This window comes from Molossus molossus, unplaced genomic scaffold (genome assembly GCF_014108415.1).
Source record: "Molossus molossus isolate mMolMol1 unplaced genomic scaffold, mMolMol1.p scaffold_m16_p_6, whole genome shotgun sequence".
In the NCBI taxonomy this organism is placed as follows: Eukaryota; Metazoa; Chordata; class Mammalia; order Chiroptera; family Molossidae; genus Molossus; species Molossus molossus.
Window position 1 is genome coordinate 1,828,104 of NW_023425399.1, and position 16,575 is coordinate 1,844,678.

The window sequence follows — 16,575 nt, forward strand, 5'->3', positions numbered from 1 at the left end:
CGAAATCAGATGGTGTTTGTCTTTCTAGCAGCTTATTTTCAATATTTACTGTGGAATGATTATTTAAATTGCGTGTGGTGTACGTGTGTGCTGTGTTTATTTATATTTTTCTAACGTCCCCAAGAAAATATTTAGATTCGTTGCTCATTTGTTCTCTTGAGCACAGCCATTTCCCGGGCTGTCTGTGGGGTTCGGGGTCTATGCCTGGGGGCGGGGGGGGGATCCTCGTGACCACGTCACTGGGTGGGATTCGCCGGGGTCTGCTCCTTCTGGCCTCGGCTTTGAAACGGGAACATAAGACAGGATCCTTTGTTTCTTATTGGCTTGTTTCTTTCTGTGGGTGAATTGCTTTTTATTATATCTTCGGTGGAATAATTATGTGCACGACCCATTGAATTCTGCTCTTGAGCATGTTGTCTAGAAGTGTTTGGTGTTGAACAGGCTTTCTGAGTGACTGTGTGTGCACACGTGTGAGCCTATACTGAGCAATAATTAATCCATTGCCGACGACGAAGCATTATAATGTGGGTGTGGGAGCACCCAAATGATCCTCTACCCGTCCAGATGTCCTACGTCCTCTTAGAACATTCGCTGTGACACATCCTCGGGGCCATTTGTCACACTGAGAAGATGTTTTAAGTGGAGCATTATTTCGGCGGTCACGCGTCCCACACATTCCGCGTGCGTCCTCTCTTTCGTGCTTGTGATGTGGGGAGCTGGGAGGAATGAACAGAGACAGCGTCCCCTGAGGATGCACTGAAGGGTGGACACCGTCCTCTGCTGTCCTGAGCAGATGTGACCTGGCTGTCACCTCCCTCGAGAAAGATGGAACTAGCTAATGGACTCTTTTATATTTGTCAACTAAAAAAAAAAAAAAAAAACCCCAAACAAAAACCTACAGTGCTCACCTAGTTTCATTTATTGAATTTTCGGTATCACTCGGAACCCGGGGCGCAGTTCACTGATGTGGTAATGCTGGAGATCCTGGGGTGTTAGAGAAACTCCATATGACGTTGTAACAGACTAAGCTGGGGCGTGAGGATGTCACAGAGCACGGCCGCTCCCTGCCAGGGCTTCAGCTCAAAACCCGGGGACAAGTCACGGCCGCCCGAGGAGTCGTAAAAGCCGCCAGTAGCGAGCCAGCTGATGGAGCCCAGGGTCACAGACACGAAGAGGCCCTGTCCAGAAGGGACTTGCCTGTCTTTCATTTTCATGTTTCACCCCTAGGATTGATTGACAGCACAGCACGTGGGTCACCACAGTCTGCGGGCAGCCCTGATGCTCTGGCCAGAGGCGCAGGAGGAGCCCCAGCAAGCCGGAGAGCGTGAGGGGAATTGCTCTTCTGCCCTTCCCCACACTGCCTCGGGGGAGGGGGTCGCAGCACAGACAGCGGGGTGTTAGCAACAGGGGAGGTTCGAACACAGAACAGGCCCCCACCCCCATTCTCCAGAGACTGGGAAAAGGTTTCCTGGGGGCCAGAGAGCGAAGGGGGAAATCAGGGGGAGAGAGGGCTGAGGAAGGGCACCTTCATGTCCTGGGGGGTCGCAGCTCCCCCAGACTGCACCCCTTCAGCCAACACCCAAAGCACATCACAAAGAGCTTAACTGGGATCAAACGTCTCTCGAGTGCCAGACGGGAACTCAAGAGAGCTCATACCGAGACCATTGAGGCATCTGGCTCCGCAAGGGGCAGAAGCAAAATGGCACAGTGAAGACGTACAAGTGGACTCACACTGCAGCCACCTCTTCCGAGGGCGTGGCGGACCTCAGGGTCCCGACCCGACCCAGCTCGTCCCGGTCCATGACGTTCACCTGCCTTCGCACGGGACCGCTTCCAGCTCAGAGGAGACACAGACACAGTCTACAAAGACCTATGACTGCGGTGCCGCTCCGGTGATGGAACGCTGATAATCGGTGCGTTTGGGCGACGGCTACCGCTCGGAGGGGGAACCTCTTCCTCGCGAGTCCTAAGGGGACTCTTTCTTAAAAGAGCATAAAGCACAGGGCTGATTTCCTGACCAAACAGCACAGACGGCAATGCCCATGATCACGAGTTTCGTAACAGGACACACAGCATAAAATTCAAAATGTGCTGAACCCAATCCAAAATAGCCCAACGTACAAAGCCAAGAACAATGTGACCAGCTGTCAGGAAAAGACAATCAGCAATGAGCCAGATGTTGGAAGAGTCAGGTAAAGATTTAGAAACAATTACTAGAACTATGCTCCATGAAGTAAAGGTAAACACACTCGAAATGAATGGAAAGATAGAGTTTCTCAGAATGGAAGCCAAGAGTGTGTGTGTGTGTGTGTGTGTGTGTGTGTGTGTGTGTATATATATATATATATATATATATATATATATAAAACAGTGGAAATTTTAGACCTGAAAATTTAATATCTGAAATTAAATTCCCTGGATGAGCTCAATATCAGAACAACACAGAAAGAGTTATTGGATTTGAAGCTAGACCAGAAGAAATGAACCAATCTTAAGAACCCAGAGAAAAAAAGATTTAATGAAAATGAATGGCATATATTGGGTAATAGCAAAAGGTCTGATACTTTTTAGCAGCCTAAGAAGGAGAGGAGAGAGAAAAGGATACAGAGGAACTTTTTGAAGAACTAACGGCTAAAGTTATCTTAAACTTGGTGAAAGACATACATTTACAGATGGAAGAAACTCAGCAAACCCGAAACACGATACATGGAAATACAAAGCAAACCCAAACCAAACCTCCCCCCCCCCCACCAACACCTTCACTGAAGTGCTGAAAACTACAGGCAAAGAATAAAAATGAAGAAAACAGCGTGAGGACTGGGACTGGGCTTGGCGTAATGTCCTCAAGGCTTACCCACGCTGTCACATGTGACAGGACTTCTGAAGCGGAATAATGTTCTATTGCACACATGGACCCCATTTTCTTTACCCATTCATCCATCGATGGACACGAAGGTTGTTTCCATGTGTTGACTATTGCAAATGACGACAAATGCTGGAGTGCTAATGTCTCTCTCTGTGTCCGACTTCCACCTCCTTCAGATGGGTCCCCAGGACTGGATTGTGGGTCACAAGGCAGTTCTGTTTTTAATATTTTGAGGAACCTCCATGCAGTTTCCCTCAGCGACTGTGTCCTTTTCTATTCCCACCCATCGTGCACTAGGGTCCAGTCTTCCATATCCTTGCCAACTTTGTTGCCTTTCTGTTTTGTTTTTTCATAATAGCCGTCCTCAGAGGTGTGAGGTGTCATCTCATTGTGGTTTGGATTTGCAATTCCCTGATGGTTAGTGAAGTTGAGGCTCTTTTCATGTACCTGTTGTCCGCTTAGATGTCTGTTTTACACAGTCTTTTTCAAAATGTTAGCCTATGGTGATGGTGATGATGATGATGATGACGATGATGATGCTGGTGATGACGATGGTGATGGTGATGGTGATGGTGGTGATGGTGATGATGATGGTGATGCTGGTGATGATGATGGTGATGATGGTGATGGTGATGATGGTGATGGTGATGATGGTGATGGTGATGGTGGTGATGGTGATGATGATTGTGATGATGGTGATGGTGATGATGGTGGTGGTGATGATGATTGTGATGGTGATGATGATGGTGATGGTGATGATGGTGGTGATGATGATGGTGATGATTGTGATGAAGATGGTGACGGTGATGATGATGCTGGTGATGATGATGACGATGGTGATAGTGATGGTGATGATGGTGATGGTGATGATGATTATGATGATGGTGATGGTGATGGTGATGACGATGGCGGTGATGTTCATGATTTTCCTTTTGAGTTGTAGAAGTTCCTTATATATTTTGGAAACTAACCCCTTGTCTGATTTATGGCTTGCAAATATTTTCTCCCATTCTGTATGTCACTTTCTCACTCTGGTGACCCTTTCCCTTGCTCTGCAAAGCTCTTTAGTTTGATATATGTAGTCACTCATTTAGTTTTGCTTTTCTGCCGATACTTTTGGTGTCACGCTCATGAAATCATTGTCAAGACCAGTGTCATGCAGCCCCTCCCCTCATTTTGTAAAGATCCCAGTTATCCACAGGACTTGGGACACTGCAAAATATGGGGGAAGGGTCCTGTGGACAAGGCACTTCTGGGTGGGAGAAGTGGGATGGGACAGTCACAGTGGCAGCAACGGGGGTTCCAGTCCCACCGTTGCGTTTGCTCTTGATCTGGAAATGTCACTGGGAACAGCAGATGCCTGGCTGGGCGCCTGGGGTGTGCAGATGGGATGCAGAAGTTCAGCCCCACCCATCAGTGGCCCCCATCTCTCATGCCTGTGATTGCCGCTGAAAGTGAAGTTCAGGGTGGCACTTTGCTGATGTGCCTGAAATAGTCTTCTTGGGGCCCTTGAAAGCAGTGTGACCGTGGTGGAGGCACAGGGGGCAATGAGCCAGGGGAAGTCTTGTCTGAGTCATCTTGATACCTGAAGTGCGGTAATTACCTCCCATCCTTCCATTGTTCCGTTCAGCAGGGTCCTTTAAAAGGGCACTAATCAATCACTGAAGAGGTGCTGGTTTTACATTTTGCTTGCTTAACAAAACACAGTCCTAACAAGGTGTCTCCCACTTCAATTCGGATTAGCCGATCCCAGGGTGCCCTGCACTAATAGGCAGGCGCGTTCTCTAATTGTGCTCAGAAGAATGTATCTCTTTAGCTCCTGGTCGATGGACAAGCTGAAGCTCTGCCCTTTGGAATGCGAGAGTCCAAACTGCCTGTCCGCTCATTTTACCTCGCGTCCGATGGAGGAAAACAATGTACGCAAAGTGGGAAAGAGTCAGGAAGTCTGGTCAATGCAAACTTACTTAGGCACAGCAAGGAGATACGTTTGCAACTTGGTCCTGATACATGCTGACAACATGCATCCGCAACAAGCCAGCTAGACTCCTCTCTGGTTCCCACCTCAGGCCATTTCTCCGCACCTCTGACATTCGGGCTGGAGGCTGATGTGCTATGCGGGGCTGTCTTGGGCGTTATGGGGAGGTTCCCGCACCCCTGGTCTCTACCTATGAGATGCCAGGGGCTCTGTCCCCCCAGAGTCAGGACGATAAGAACTGAACATTGACAAGTATCTCCCGGAGACAAAGTTGCTCCCAGTTGGGAGCCATTGGTGTGCTTCATAGAGTGCGGCTGTGTCCACATCACACTGGAAACAGTTCGTGTATCAAGAGAGAAACATCAAACACGGTGAGAGATGGCTGAGTGTGTCTCCCAGTGGGTCTTCTCACAGAGCTACCCTGTGCCCTGTGCACCTGTACCTCTGTGCACACATCCAGCTGTCCCTCGGTAGGCTCGTCGTACCTAAAAACAGCGACAGGTACAGTGGCGTGGCTGAGGGAGATGACGGGGAGCTGGAAGGTTAGCCCCGCCTCCTCTGCGCCCACGCAGCCCAGGGGAGGCATCTGGGCTCTACAATTAGATCCAGGAACTGGTTTCAGGAACTGGTTCTCCCGCCTTGTGTTCTGGTGGGTTTGGGAAAGGCTCTGGACCTCCCTGTGCTGTGTCCCCTTCTTCCCACCCCCGGGTTGTTGCAGGTCCCAGGGGAGTCCACACAGGTCCGTTCTCAGGCCGGCCTGGCGCGGAGGAAGCGCAGGCGCTCGGGGGGTGTCCTTCGGCCGTGCCCACCGTGGCACAACCCCTCTGCGTCTCGCATCTGTTAATCCACCTGTCTTCGGTGTCGTCCAGGAGTCTCTGCACGGCGAGGCCCAGATGGACGTCCAGGGTCGCTACTCAGGGCCTCGAACACGGGAGGCTCTCAACAGACTCGCCCGGGACAAGAGTCAGCAAGCGGAACAGGAGTGGACGTGAGTCACAGCTCGGGGGGAGGGACGCAGTTTCTGCGTGAACTCCAGGTATCGCCATACCATGCCCAGCACTTGAACCCAGGTGACACCGCTCAAGTTCCAGAGCAGGGACGGTTTCGATCCCCCAGCCCAGTGTGGTCCCCTCTCCTCTTCCCAGCCACTCACCACAGGCCTCCTGGGCCAGAACCACCTCCGTGCCCAGAAAAATCCAACCAGCTCTCAGGAGAGACCACCTGCTTCTAGCCCACGCCTCCCTGGGGAGCCACTGAGCCCACAGACCTGCGGGGCGCTCTCACGACTTTGCTCCAAAAATAGTAGGCAGTGGGCGGGTGCTCCGGGGGGACATTAGAGAAGCCACTTGGTTTCCGATGAACACGCGGGGAGGGAGCAGAGTGCTTTGCTGTAAACGTGTTTTTTAAAAACAAAAGCATCAAGAAGGGCTTGAGCGCGGTGTGGCGGAGTGTTCTCTGCTCTTCTCTCAAGTGGAGATGACAGTCGCGGGTGTTCGGGCCCCGCGCTGCATCATGTAAAACCGCGAAGAGCACGGAGAGGAGCCAGCGAGAGGCTGCAGACTCCGCTCTGTTCCGGAATCAAACACGAAACAGAATTTTCGATGCGGAGGCTTCAGCCGGGCGGGAGGCAGCAGGCGGGAGGCAGGGACGTGCTGCCTGAAGTCCAAGCAGAGCAGCTTCGGGGGCGCTGAGCCGGGCAGGCGGCCGACCCCACGTGGTGCCCGCCTCCCGCCCCGCTCGCCTGATTGCTTCCCGTTTCGGGAGCGGACAAAGGTGGGTCATGTCCTAGGGTTTCCAAGAGTCTGGAGGTGAGAGATAACGATATCAATATTCCAGCAAGATCACGCTTCCTCCCTCCCTTGCTTTCATCTGGGTTCACTGCTGTGGGAAGCAGCCCCCGGGGTGTGCATCGGGCTTGCAGAAAACAAGCAGCTGTCTGGGAGAGACGCCCTCACCTGATGCTTGATCATGAATAAATGAGAAGTCTCGGATCACAGAGGAGTAAGACGGTGCTTCTGTTTGGAAAATTGGAGAGGTTTTGAATGTGTTATCTGCACTGAGAGCGTGCGTGTGTGTGAGTGTGTGTGTGGGTCAGTGAGTGTGTCTGTGAGTGTGTGAGTGAGTGTGTGAGTATGTGTATGAGTGTGAGTGTGTGTGAGTGAGTGTGTGAGAGTGAGTGTGTGAGTGAGTGTGTGTATGTGTGTGTGAGTGAGTGTGTGTGAGTGTGTGAGTGTGAGTATGTGTATGAGTGTGTGAGTGTGTGTGAGTGTGTGAGAGTGAGTGTGTGAGTGAGTATATGAGTGAGTGTGTGAGTGTGTGTGTGTGAGTGTGTGTGTGTGAGAGTGTGTGAGTGTGTGTGGGGTGTGTGTGTGAGTGAGTGTGTGTGAGTGTGTGTGGGTGGTGTGTGTGAGTGTGTGAGTGTGTATGAGTATGTGTGAGAGTGTGTGAGTGAGTGTGTATGAGTTAGTGAGTGTGTGTGAGTGTGTGTGAGTGAGTGTGAGTGTGTGATGTGTGTCTGAGAGTGTGTGAGTAAGTGTGTGTGTGGGTGAGTGTGAGTGAGTGTATGTGAGTGAGTGTATGTGAGTGAGTGTGTGAGTGAGTGGGTGAGTGTGAGTGAGTGTGTGTGTGGGTGAGTGAGTGTGAGTATGTGTGATGTGTGTCTGAGAGTGTGTGAGTGTGTGAGAGTGTGTGAGTAAGTGTGTGTGTGGGTGAGTGTGAGTGAGTGTATGTGAGTGAGTGTGTGAGTGAGTGAGTGGGTGAGTGTGAGTGAGTATGTGTGTGTGAGTGTGTGTGGGGGTGAGTGAGTGTGTGTGAGTGTGTGTGATGTGTGTCTGAGAGTGTGTGAGAGTGTGTGTGTGAGTGTGTGTGCATGAGAGTATGAGTGAGTGTATGTGAGTGAGTGTATGTGAGTGAGTGTGTGAGTGAGTGTGTGAGTGAGTGTGTGAGTGTGGGGGGCAGACACTGTGCATTATTAAAGCTTTGACTTCTCCGCTTTCAATTCTGAGTCCATTTGCTCCAGAATCAGGTCCGCAGTACAAGCGGTTAAATTGAAGTTGACAAGCATCATCGACAGCAGAAAACTCTCCCTGCAAGTGAACCACGGAGCAGGCACATTTCTAAGGAGACCCGCTCGGGGCGAAGGAGAGACACACAGACCGGAAACGGGGGTAGGGCGGGGACATTAAGGTGACCGGGATCCATTTTAGGCCACAAGGCAGGGCGGCCTCCACTCCCCCAGGGTTCACAGTGCGTTCTCGGAACACAGATAAGAAGTGTACTGGGCAGCCGCCTAATGGACCAGACGCGGGCATTTTAGGGCTCATGGGGCAGTAATGATGTTCTTATTAATGTCCTTAATTATTTAGGTGGTTAATTTGAGAATGTAATAAAACACATTTTTTTCCCTTATGACTCAATAAAAATATTTTCGTTCTCAGTTGAACAGCAGCGAGTCTATTTTGGTGCAGACATTAACAGTTGTTTTCCACTCGGTTAACAAAGACTCAGAACGATTAAGTGGTTAGTTCCGGGCCAAGCAGCCAGAGAGGTGGCTCAGGATCCGGGTCTCCCGAGACCACCCCTGGTGCTTTTCCTCTTGGTCGAGAGGGAAATTGTGTATCCAGAGGCCAAAGTCAAGTGGAAATAAACGCCACTGTTTTGTTTTGGGGTTTTGTCCCCCGCCCCCCAGTAATGCCTTCAGATCCGAAGGAAAGCGGCACGTGCGACAACCGCACAGACACACGCGTGTGTAAGTAACGATATTTCTTTGTACAAAGCCCTCCGTGTTCTGGCGGGGCGTGCCGGGGTTCTCTGTTTTCCCGAGGTTTCTTCTCCGGAGCGGAACGAGCTGATGGAGGAGAACATTTTAATACTGGGGCAGGAGCACAGGATCAGATAATTTGATCACTAGGGGCCACCTGGCTTCCCCCCAGCACCCTTTCAGGACAAAGGACAGGAGGGAGCGGAATCTGATTTTCTCAGTCACACCCCGAAGGACAAGCCCAGATGCAGGCCCCCCTGGTTGCACGCCCCGAGGTGGATCAGCAATGAGTGTCTCTCTCTTGTTTGAGCCGTGACGCCTGGGCCGAAATCCACAGGTCTCTCCGCTCTCCTGGCCAACTCTCTCCCAGGGTGGCAGCAGGTGGGAGCTCCCAGGAGTCAGTCAGGGGGAGCTCCTCGGGCACGGGGCGGGAGGAGCCCAGCAAACAGGCTAGAATTGCCACCCAGAGATCAACTGGGCAGCCCGGGCATCAGGGGATGTTGAGTGTAGCCAAAAGCAGTGATTATTTATGAGTATCGATCAGCTTGTTTGAACCTGGCACTTTTCCCTCCTTGGTCTTATAGTCTGTTTGGGGAAGAAAGACTCAGAACGGTCCTGGATGGTAGCGTTTCTCTGTTACAAGCGCGGCACGTGCTCACTGCAGACCTAACTGATGGCCTGGATGATCTTCCTCATCTCTTCAGTGTGAAACGGGCCTGAGAGGCTGGAGGCCGCCCAGCAGGTGGAAATGAGGAGCCTGGACTTGGGGTGCGTGAGGAGCAGGATGACGTCAGCACGGAGTTGACAGGCTTGGAAAGTCGGGCGACAAGCAGATGAGGCAGCGTTGGGCTGTGAGGGCCAGGCGGGGCGAGGGGTGGACGTCAGCGGCTGGATGGGCACGGCCGCTGTCAGGAAGACGGGGCCCAGTGAGGTGGTCACCAGCCCCCGGTCTCCTACGAACGTCTCCTGAGGTGCGCAGCCGGCTGTGGGCCTGGGGTCTCCCATGGGCTTTGGCATCAGGCCAGCTGCTGAGACCATCCTTGGTTTTCATCATGTCTGGTTACCTTCTCGGGACAAGTGCTACCGACTTTAATTTAGAGGAGGTGTATGAATTTTCCTTTGAAAACTATTTGATTTGTGATAATGGTGACTTCATTGGAACAGGAAAGCAATAGTGGGGGCTACCGCTGCAGGGACAGGGCAGGGATGGGGAGGGGCACTGTCCACGGGGCAGGGGAGGGAGGGGAGGGGCACTGTCCACAGGGGAGGGGAGGGAGGGGAGGGGCACTGTCCACAGGGGAGGGGAGGGAGGGGAGGGGCACTGTCCACAGGGCAGGGGAGGGAGGGGAGGGGCACTGTCCACAGGGCAGGGGAGGGAGGGGAGGGGCACTGTCCACAGGGGAGGGGAGGGGAGGGAGGTGGCACTGCCACAGGGCAGGGGAGGGAGGGGGGGCACTGTCCACAGGGCAGGGGAGGGAGGGGAGGGGCACTGTCCACAGGGGAGGGAGGGGAGGGGCACTGTCCACAGGGCAGGGGAGGGAGAGGAGGGGCACTGTTCACAGGGGGAGGGAGGGTAGGGCAACTGTCCACAGGGGCAGGGGTAGGAGGGGAGGGGCCACTGTCCACAGGGCAGGGGAGGGGAGGGGAGGTGGCACTGTCCACAGGGCAGGGGGTGGGGAGGGGAGGGGCACTGTCCACGGGGCAGGGGAGGGAGGGGAGGGACACTGTCCCAGAGGATGGGGAGGGAGGGGAGGGCACTGTCCACAGGGCAGGGGAGGGAGGGGAGGGGCACTGTCCACAGGGCAGGGGAGGGAGGGGAGGGGCACTGTCCCCAGAGGAGGGGAGGGAGGGGAGGGGCACTGTCCACAGGGCAGGGGAGGGAGGGGAGGGGCACTGTCCACAGGGCAGGGGAGGGAGGGGAGGGGCACTGTCCACAGGGCAGGGAGGGAGGGGAGGGGCACTGTCCACAGGGGAGGGAGGGAGGGGAGGGGCACTGTCCACAGGGGAGGGAGGAGAGGGGCACTGTCCCAGGGCAGGGGAGGGAGGGGAGGGGCACTGTCCACAGGGGAGGGGAGGGGAGGGGAGGGGCACTGTCCACAGGGCAGGGGAGGGAGGGGAGGGGCACTGTCCACAGGGCAGGGGAGGGGAGGGGAGGGGCACTGTCCACAGGGCAGGGGCGGGAGGGGAGGGGCACTGTCCACAGGGGAGGGGCGGAAGGGGAGGGGCACTGTCCATGGGGCAGGGGAGGGAGATGAGGGGCACTGTCCACAGGGCAGGGGCGGGAGGGGAGGGGCACTGTCCACAGGGGAGGGCAGGGGAGGGAGGGGAGGGGCACTGTCCACAGGGGAGGGGCGGGGAGGGGAGGGGCACTGTCCACAGGTGGGGAGGGTGGGGAGGGGCACTGTCCACAGGGGAGGGGTGGGGAGGGGCCCTGGGGAGGCGGGCCAGGCCGGGCCAGGTCAGTGTCCTCCCTGACCTGAGCTGCAGAGAGGGGAGGGCTGCCCAGGAAGGCCTGGGAGTTTCCTGTTGGATGTTCCCCCAGGAGGCAATTTCTAAACTAAAAGGCCGACCCTTTGAAGTGCCTCCTCAGTAAAGCAAATATCAGCTCACATTTCCTTTAATTTGAGTAAATATCAAGCACTGCATTGTTTTCTCAATTCCAATGGACACACAGGCCTCTTAGGGTAGAAGGGACGAGCGGGAGGCCGATGGGGCAGGAGGACCCGTGGGGATGCATCGGCCCCTGCCACTGGGCCCCGTCCCTTCAGTGGACGGGGGGAGCCGACACCCCGAAGCTCCTCGCGCAGTTCACCCAACCACACGCTTCAGTCTCAGGCCTCAGGAGACCCCGTGGTGTGGGGACGCTCCATCCCTGGGCTGCTCACGGAGGACAGCCTCCCCCAGGGGTCCCTAGGTGCCTCCCTCAGGGGTCGCTAGGTGCGCGGACGCAGGACCCAGACACCACGTGCGGGATGGAGCCGGATCCCTGCGTGCTCGCCCAGCGAGGAGTCGGAGCCGGGCCTGAGTTGGAACATCTGGGTTTCGGGGATTAGTTTTAAACCCTCTGCTTTTATTTCCTAAGTTGGAACAACTCCTCCCTGGCACAGCCCTTGTTAGGACGGCTTCACACTGCAAAGCTAAGACCCAGCTGGGATCGCAGGAGGAAAGGGACTTATGTGTAAGCCACCTGGACTCGCTGTCGGGGTTCAGAGCTTAGCGGTGCCGGGGAGGGGAATTCAGCTTGCCTTTCGGGTCCCATTTGGAGAGTGACTGTAATCCACCCTCCCCAGAGGAGGGGCCCCGCCTGAGCCAGTGACTGAGCCAGGAAAGGGACCCACGCAGCCGGGCACACAGGCAGGAGCCGTGGCCGCGGTGGGAGGTGAGGTCGGCCAGGGGCCGGGGCGGCTGGCTGCACTGTTGTCACTGTGAAAGGGGCTCCGTGGACTGTTCAGGCTCACAGCGGCCGAGTCAACCTGGCCAGGGCGACAGGCACCGGATGGACGGCCACACGGACACCATGGATGCTCAGATGCACTTTCCAGTCCTGATGTCCCTCTCCACCGGGGCTGCTGAATAACGAGCTGGACCGCAGCAGGGAGGACACCCCGCTTGTCAGGGGCGACGAGGAGCCTGGGTTCGGGGGCCTCATACATCTGAACCTCCTTCCGTCTCCAGGGAGCTTCACCAGGCCCCTCAACAGGTTTCAGCTGCACCCTGGGCTTAATGACAGTGCCTCGCTCCCCAAGTGTGGGTGAGAATTAGCCAAATATTGTGGGGGCCAGAGGCTGCAATCGTGAGGGTTCCCCAGAGGGAAACGCAGCTTGGGTCCAAGTGCCATTCTCCAGTCTCTCTCCTCTCATTCACCAGGGCGGCTCTGCCGTGGCTGGTTCTGGGACCAAATACCCGAGAGGAGCCCGCAGCGTCTGGTGAAGCCAGAGAGCGGGAGAGTACCACCCCCTCACCAGATAAAAACAAACAACGAAACACCCTTCAGCGATGGTTCTGTCCCACAGACACGTGATGCAACAGTCCACCGGAAGACCACCCAGTGACCAGAGCTGGACCCAGATGGACAACAAAATAAACGAAGCCACGTGCTACTGCGAGATGATGGCCCCCCAGGTAGAGCAGATATCCGTGGACCAGCGCGCTCCAGCCGAGGCCGCGGAGAATTCCAGAGGACTCCTGCCGGCCGCGTGCGGACCAGAGCGGAGCCAGGCGCCGCAGCCCCGCAACCCGGCCGGCGCCACGCCAGGCCTGGTGATCGAGGCCGACATCAAGAGCCGTGCGTCCCCCTGGTCGTGTATAACCCTTGAAAGGACCCGATGAGAAGGGTGCTGGACCCTCTGCGGTTCTCCTTCTCAAACCAACAACTTCAGCCAGATCATGACAAAGACATCAGACAAACGCCATCTGAGGGACGTTCCACCAAATAGCTGGCCTCCGGGGCCATCAACAGGTGGCACCGTCACAGCCAACAGGAGCCCAAGAAGACCTGGCGACGGAAGGTGACGCCGTGTCCTGGCTTGGACCCCGGCACGGAGTCTAGGCATCGGGTACACACTAAGGAAACAGGAGTGAAGTATGGACGGTCGTTGACGATGGTCACACTCTTCACTGACTCAGGCGCCAAAGGAATGCAAGATGTTAGTGACAGAGGACACGGGTGTGCGGTCCGTGGAAATTCTCGGTACCCTCTTCACGGCAGTTCTACAGACCTGAAATTATTCTCCAGTTCAAAGTTCGCTGAAAAACAAATGCGACAAGCTTTGGGCGATGTCCTAAGATGATCCTACTGGACATACATTCAAGTCCAATGGCTGCCATTTATTTTGAGGCCACGCCCATTTGGGGGGCAGGGGGAACGGGGAGGGTGGCTTAGGGACGGACGGTCAGGGCTAGTTCTCAACCGCCTTCCTCCTGGACAGCTGTCATTATGAGGACTTCTAGGTGCCAGGCGAGGAGACCGAGGCTCGCCAAGGTCCGGTGCAGAGCTCCCGGCCACCCCCTGCTCTGTGAGGACCGGGCTGGTTCCGCCGACACTGTCGGCCGCCCCAAGTCCCTCTCCGATGCAGACGGCGAAGGAGGAATTGTTGAAAGAACGTACAATCGCTCCCTCCTCTCCGAGGCTTTTCGCCTTCTTGGGGAAACACATCTCTGTCCCTTCAACAGCAGCAGTACGACTGGAAAACCACACCGTGTGGCTCGGCCACGAATCCATCCCACAGCCCGGGGAAGCCAGCCACGTGACTGCGTGCCACTGAACACTGTCCTCACTGAGCTACTGAGCACAACACGGAGCCATGCCTGGGAATGATGGGGGTGAGGACAAGGTCATCGAGAGCTGTGTCCCCGAGAGAAGGCTGTTTGCAGTGATGCACGGTGGCCGTTCACAGTCCTGCTGCTGGTGGCTGCTGGTGGCGGCTGGTGGCGGGGCAAGGCCACACTTTCCCCGGAGCCAGCACCACGGGGCACCAGCAGCTCGTTTCTGGTTTTGCAGCCCAGGAACGTCCGTGGCGTCTGCAGCTTAGCCGCTGAGGAAGGTTGCGGCCAGTTGACATCGTCCACCCTCCTCAAGGCGGACGAGCCGCTGCAGGCACTGCGGGGGAGGTGACGTCCAGCGGCGGGGGGCGGGTGCCTCCGCCTGGGGTGCGTGTTGGAATGTTAACCCGGTTCCCCCCAGGGAGGGAGCACCCATATGTGCTCTGTGGGGGCAGGGTCACAAACCCGGTTCCCCTGAACTCAGTGTAAACTGCGTAGCCGTGTCTGACCCCTTCTCTTCCAGTTTCTGCGTCTGCCGGGGAGCTTCCCAAAGCACAGACAGGAAATGGAGTTTCTAGGGCAATGCACTTGTTTCCTTCCGGGAAAACCACGAAGAAGCAGAAACCATCCTGGCTCATCTTTCTTCACGCACTTCCCCTCCGAGCCCGGGGTTCGACTTGCTCAGCACAGGGTAAGGCGTGGCGGGGCGCCAGCCCAGGAAAGGGGCCCCCACGCGACTCAGCAGGGAGAACGGACGAGGACGGGCTCGGATCTAAAGAAGCGACGTCTCAGGCCAGAGCCACACAGAGCTCCGAATCTCAGGCGCTTCCATCACCGCCCCTTCAGCAGCCCTCCGTGACACCCCGGCTCCCGAGGTGCACAGTCACCAGGAGGAAGGTGCAGGGTCAGTCTAGGTAACGGGACGTCCCCCTGCGGCTCCGGGCTTGACCCCCCCCATCCAGCCCGAAGTCCAGGACCCCGGCCTCCACGGGGCACTGGCCGGATGTGTGGGACCCCGTCTCCCGAGTGGCATGAAATGCAAAGGTAGCAGACGGGTGCCCTGTGTCATTAATCCTGTCTGGGATTTCGGGGGGCGGGTTTTCCCTGTGACAGCAGGGCCCAGATTTGCAGATACTAGACAGAGTTGTAGGCCCGAGGGTGAAAATGACACAGTTCAACCGGCAGGGTGTCGCCTGGCATCTCCCCTTCCCCTTCCGTCTTCTTCTCCAGGTGGCTCAAGGTCACAGATCGACCGCTGGGTGGGCCCCTTTCTGACAGTCTGTCCCGACTGGGGTGGTGGGGCTGTTCCTCTGCCTGGGGACTCCGAGAAGTAGAACCGCGGCTGTGGGGGCCGCACCCACAGATAAGCTGAGGGACAAGCAGACATGGCAGGTCCCACAGTGTGGCAGCGTTTCCAGGCTCTGTGCTCCTCGATGCCGAGACCAGTATTTGGGGGGGCTGCTCAGCAAAACACCCTGTCTGCCCTCCGGGCCCACAAGACGCCCCGCAGGAGCTTTGGAGGTCAAATCAGTGACAATCCTCGGAGGGATGACACGGAGCCAGCCAGAGCCCCCCCCCCCCCCCCCCCGCACAGCAGCAAGGGGCCAGCACACAGGCTGTCCCTGCTCTTTGAGCCCCATCTCTATGCCCACGTTCCCGTGGGACCTCGTGACACCCCGGATTTTGCACGGATCCTACTTCACGGTGCTAAACGACGTGTCCTGCGCTCCCAGCCAGACCTCGAGGTGCTTGAGGGCTGCTCACAACCTCACGGATCATGTCTCTACCTAGACGAGCGCCCGCGCCTCGGGAGGTCAGGTGCGTGTTCTCATCGAAAGGTGGGCTCACAGCCTACCTTTCAGATGTGCCGCGGCCCAGGGAGAGCAGATGCCTGGACCAGACTTCTGCCCGGAGGCCTCAGGGCAGCCCCGCGCGGAGACGTACCTGAAGGCAGGTCTGTGGGACACCTGCAGACGAGGGCTTCCAACTCGCTGCCTGGGCCCCCTGTGAAAGGCGTGGGTATCACACCCACCACGTGGACGGGGGCTCATTGCTTTCAGGGGGGGGCTGAGTTTGACTTTAGTTAAACCCCCTGGCAAAATGTGACTTCTTTCTCTCTCTCTCTCTTTTCTTTTAATCCTCACCTGTGGATATTTTTCTTTTTTTTTTTTTTTTTTTTAATCCTCATCCGAGGACATTTTTCCATTTTTTGTACAGACAGTGTGGGAGGGAGAGAGAGGAAGAGAGAGAGAGGGAAACATCGATGCGAAAGGGACACATCGAGTGGCTGCCACCCGCACGACCAACCAGGGCCGGGGACAAACTGCAACCAAGGTACATGCCCTTAGCGGGAACCGAACCCGGGTCTCTCCGGACCGCAGGCGGACGCTCTAACCGCTGAGCCAAACCGGCCAGGGCGATATTTTTCCATTTATCTTCAGATAGAGTGGGAGAGAGTGAGAGTGAGAGAAACATTGATGTGAGACACATCGATTGACCACCTCCCACATGATCCCAGCTGTGGGGATGGGGGTTGGTAGATGGACGATTTGTAACCTTGTGATATGGATTCTCACAACCTGGCCAGCCTAGGCTCAAAGTGTGTATGTGTGGACAGACAGGTTTGACTGATAGACAGGAAGACCACCTTGCTTGCATTGAATGCTTCTTTTGCACGTGAATAAGATAAGGTTTGCAGAGATGCCATCTCAA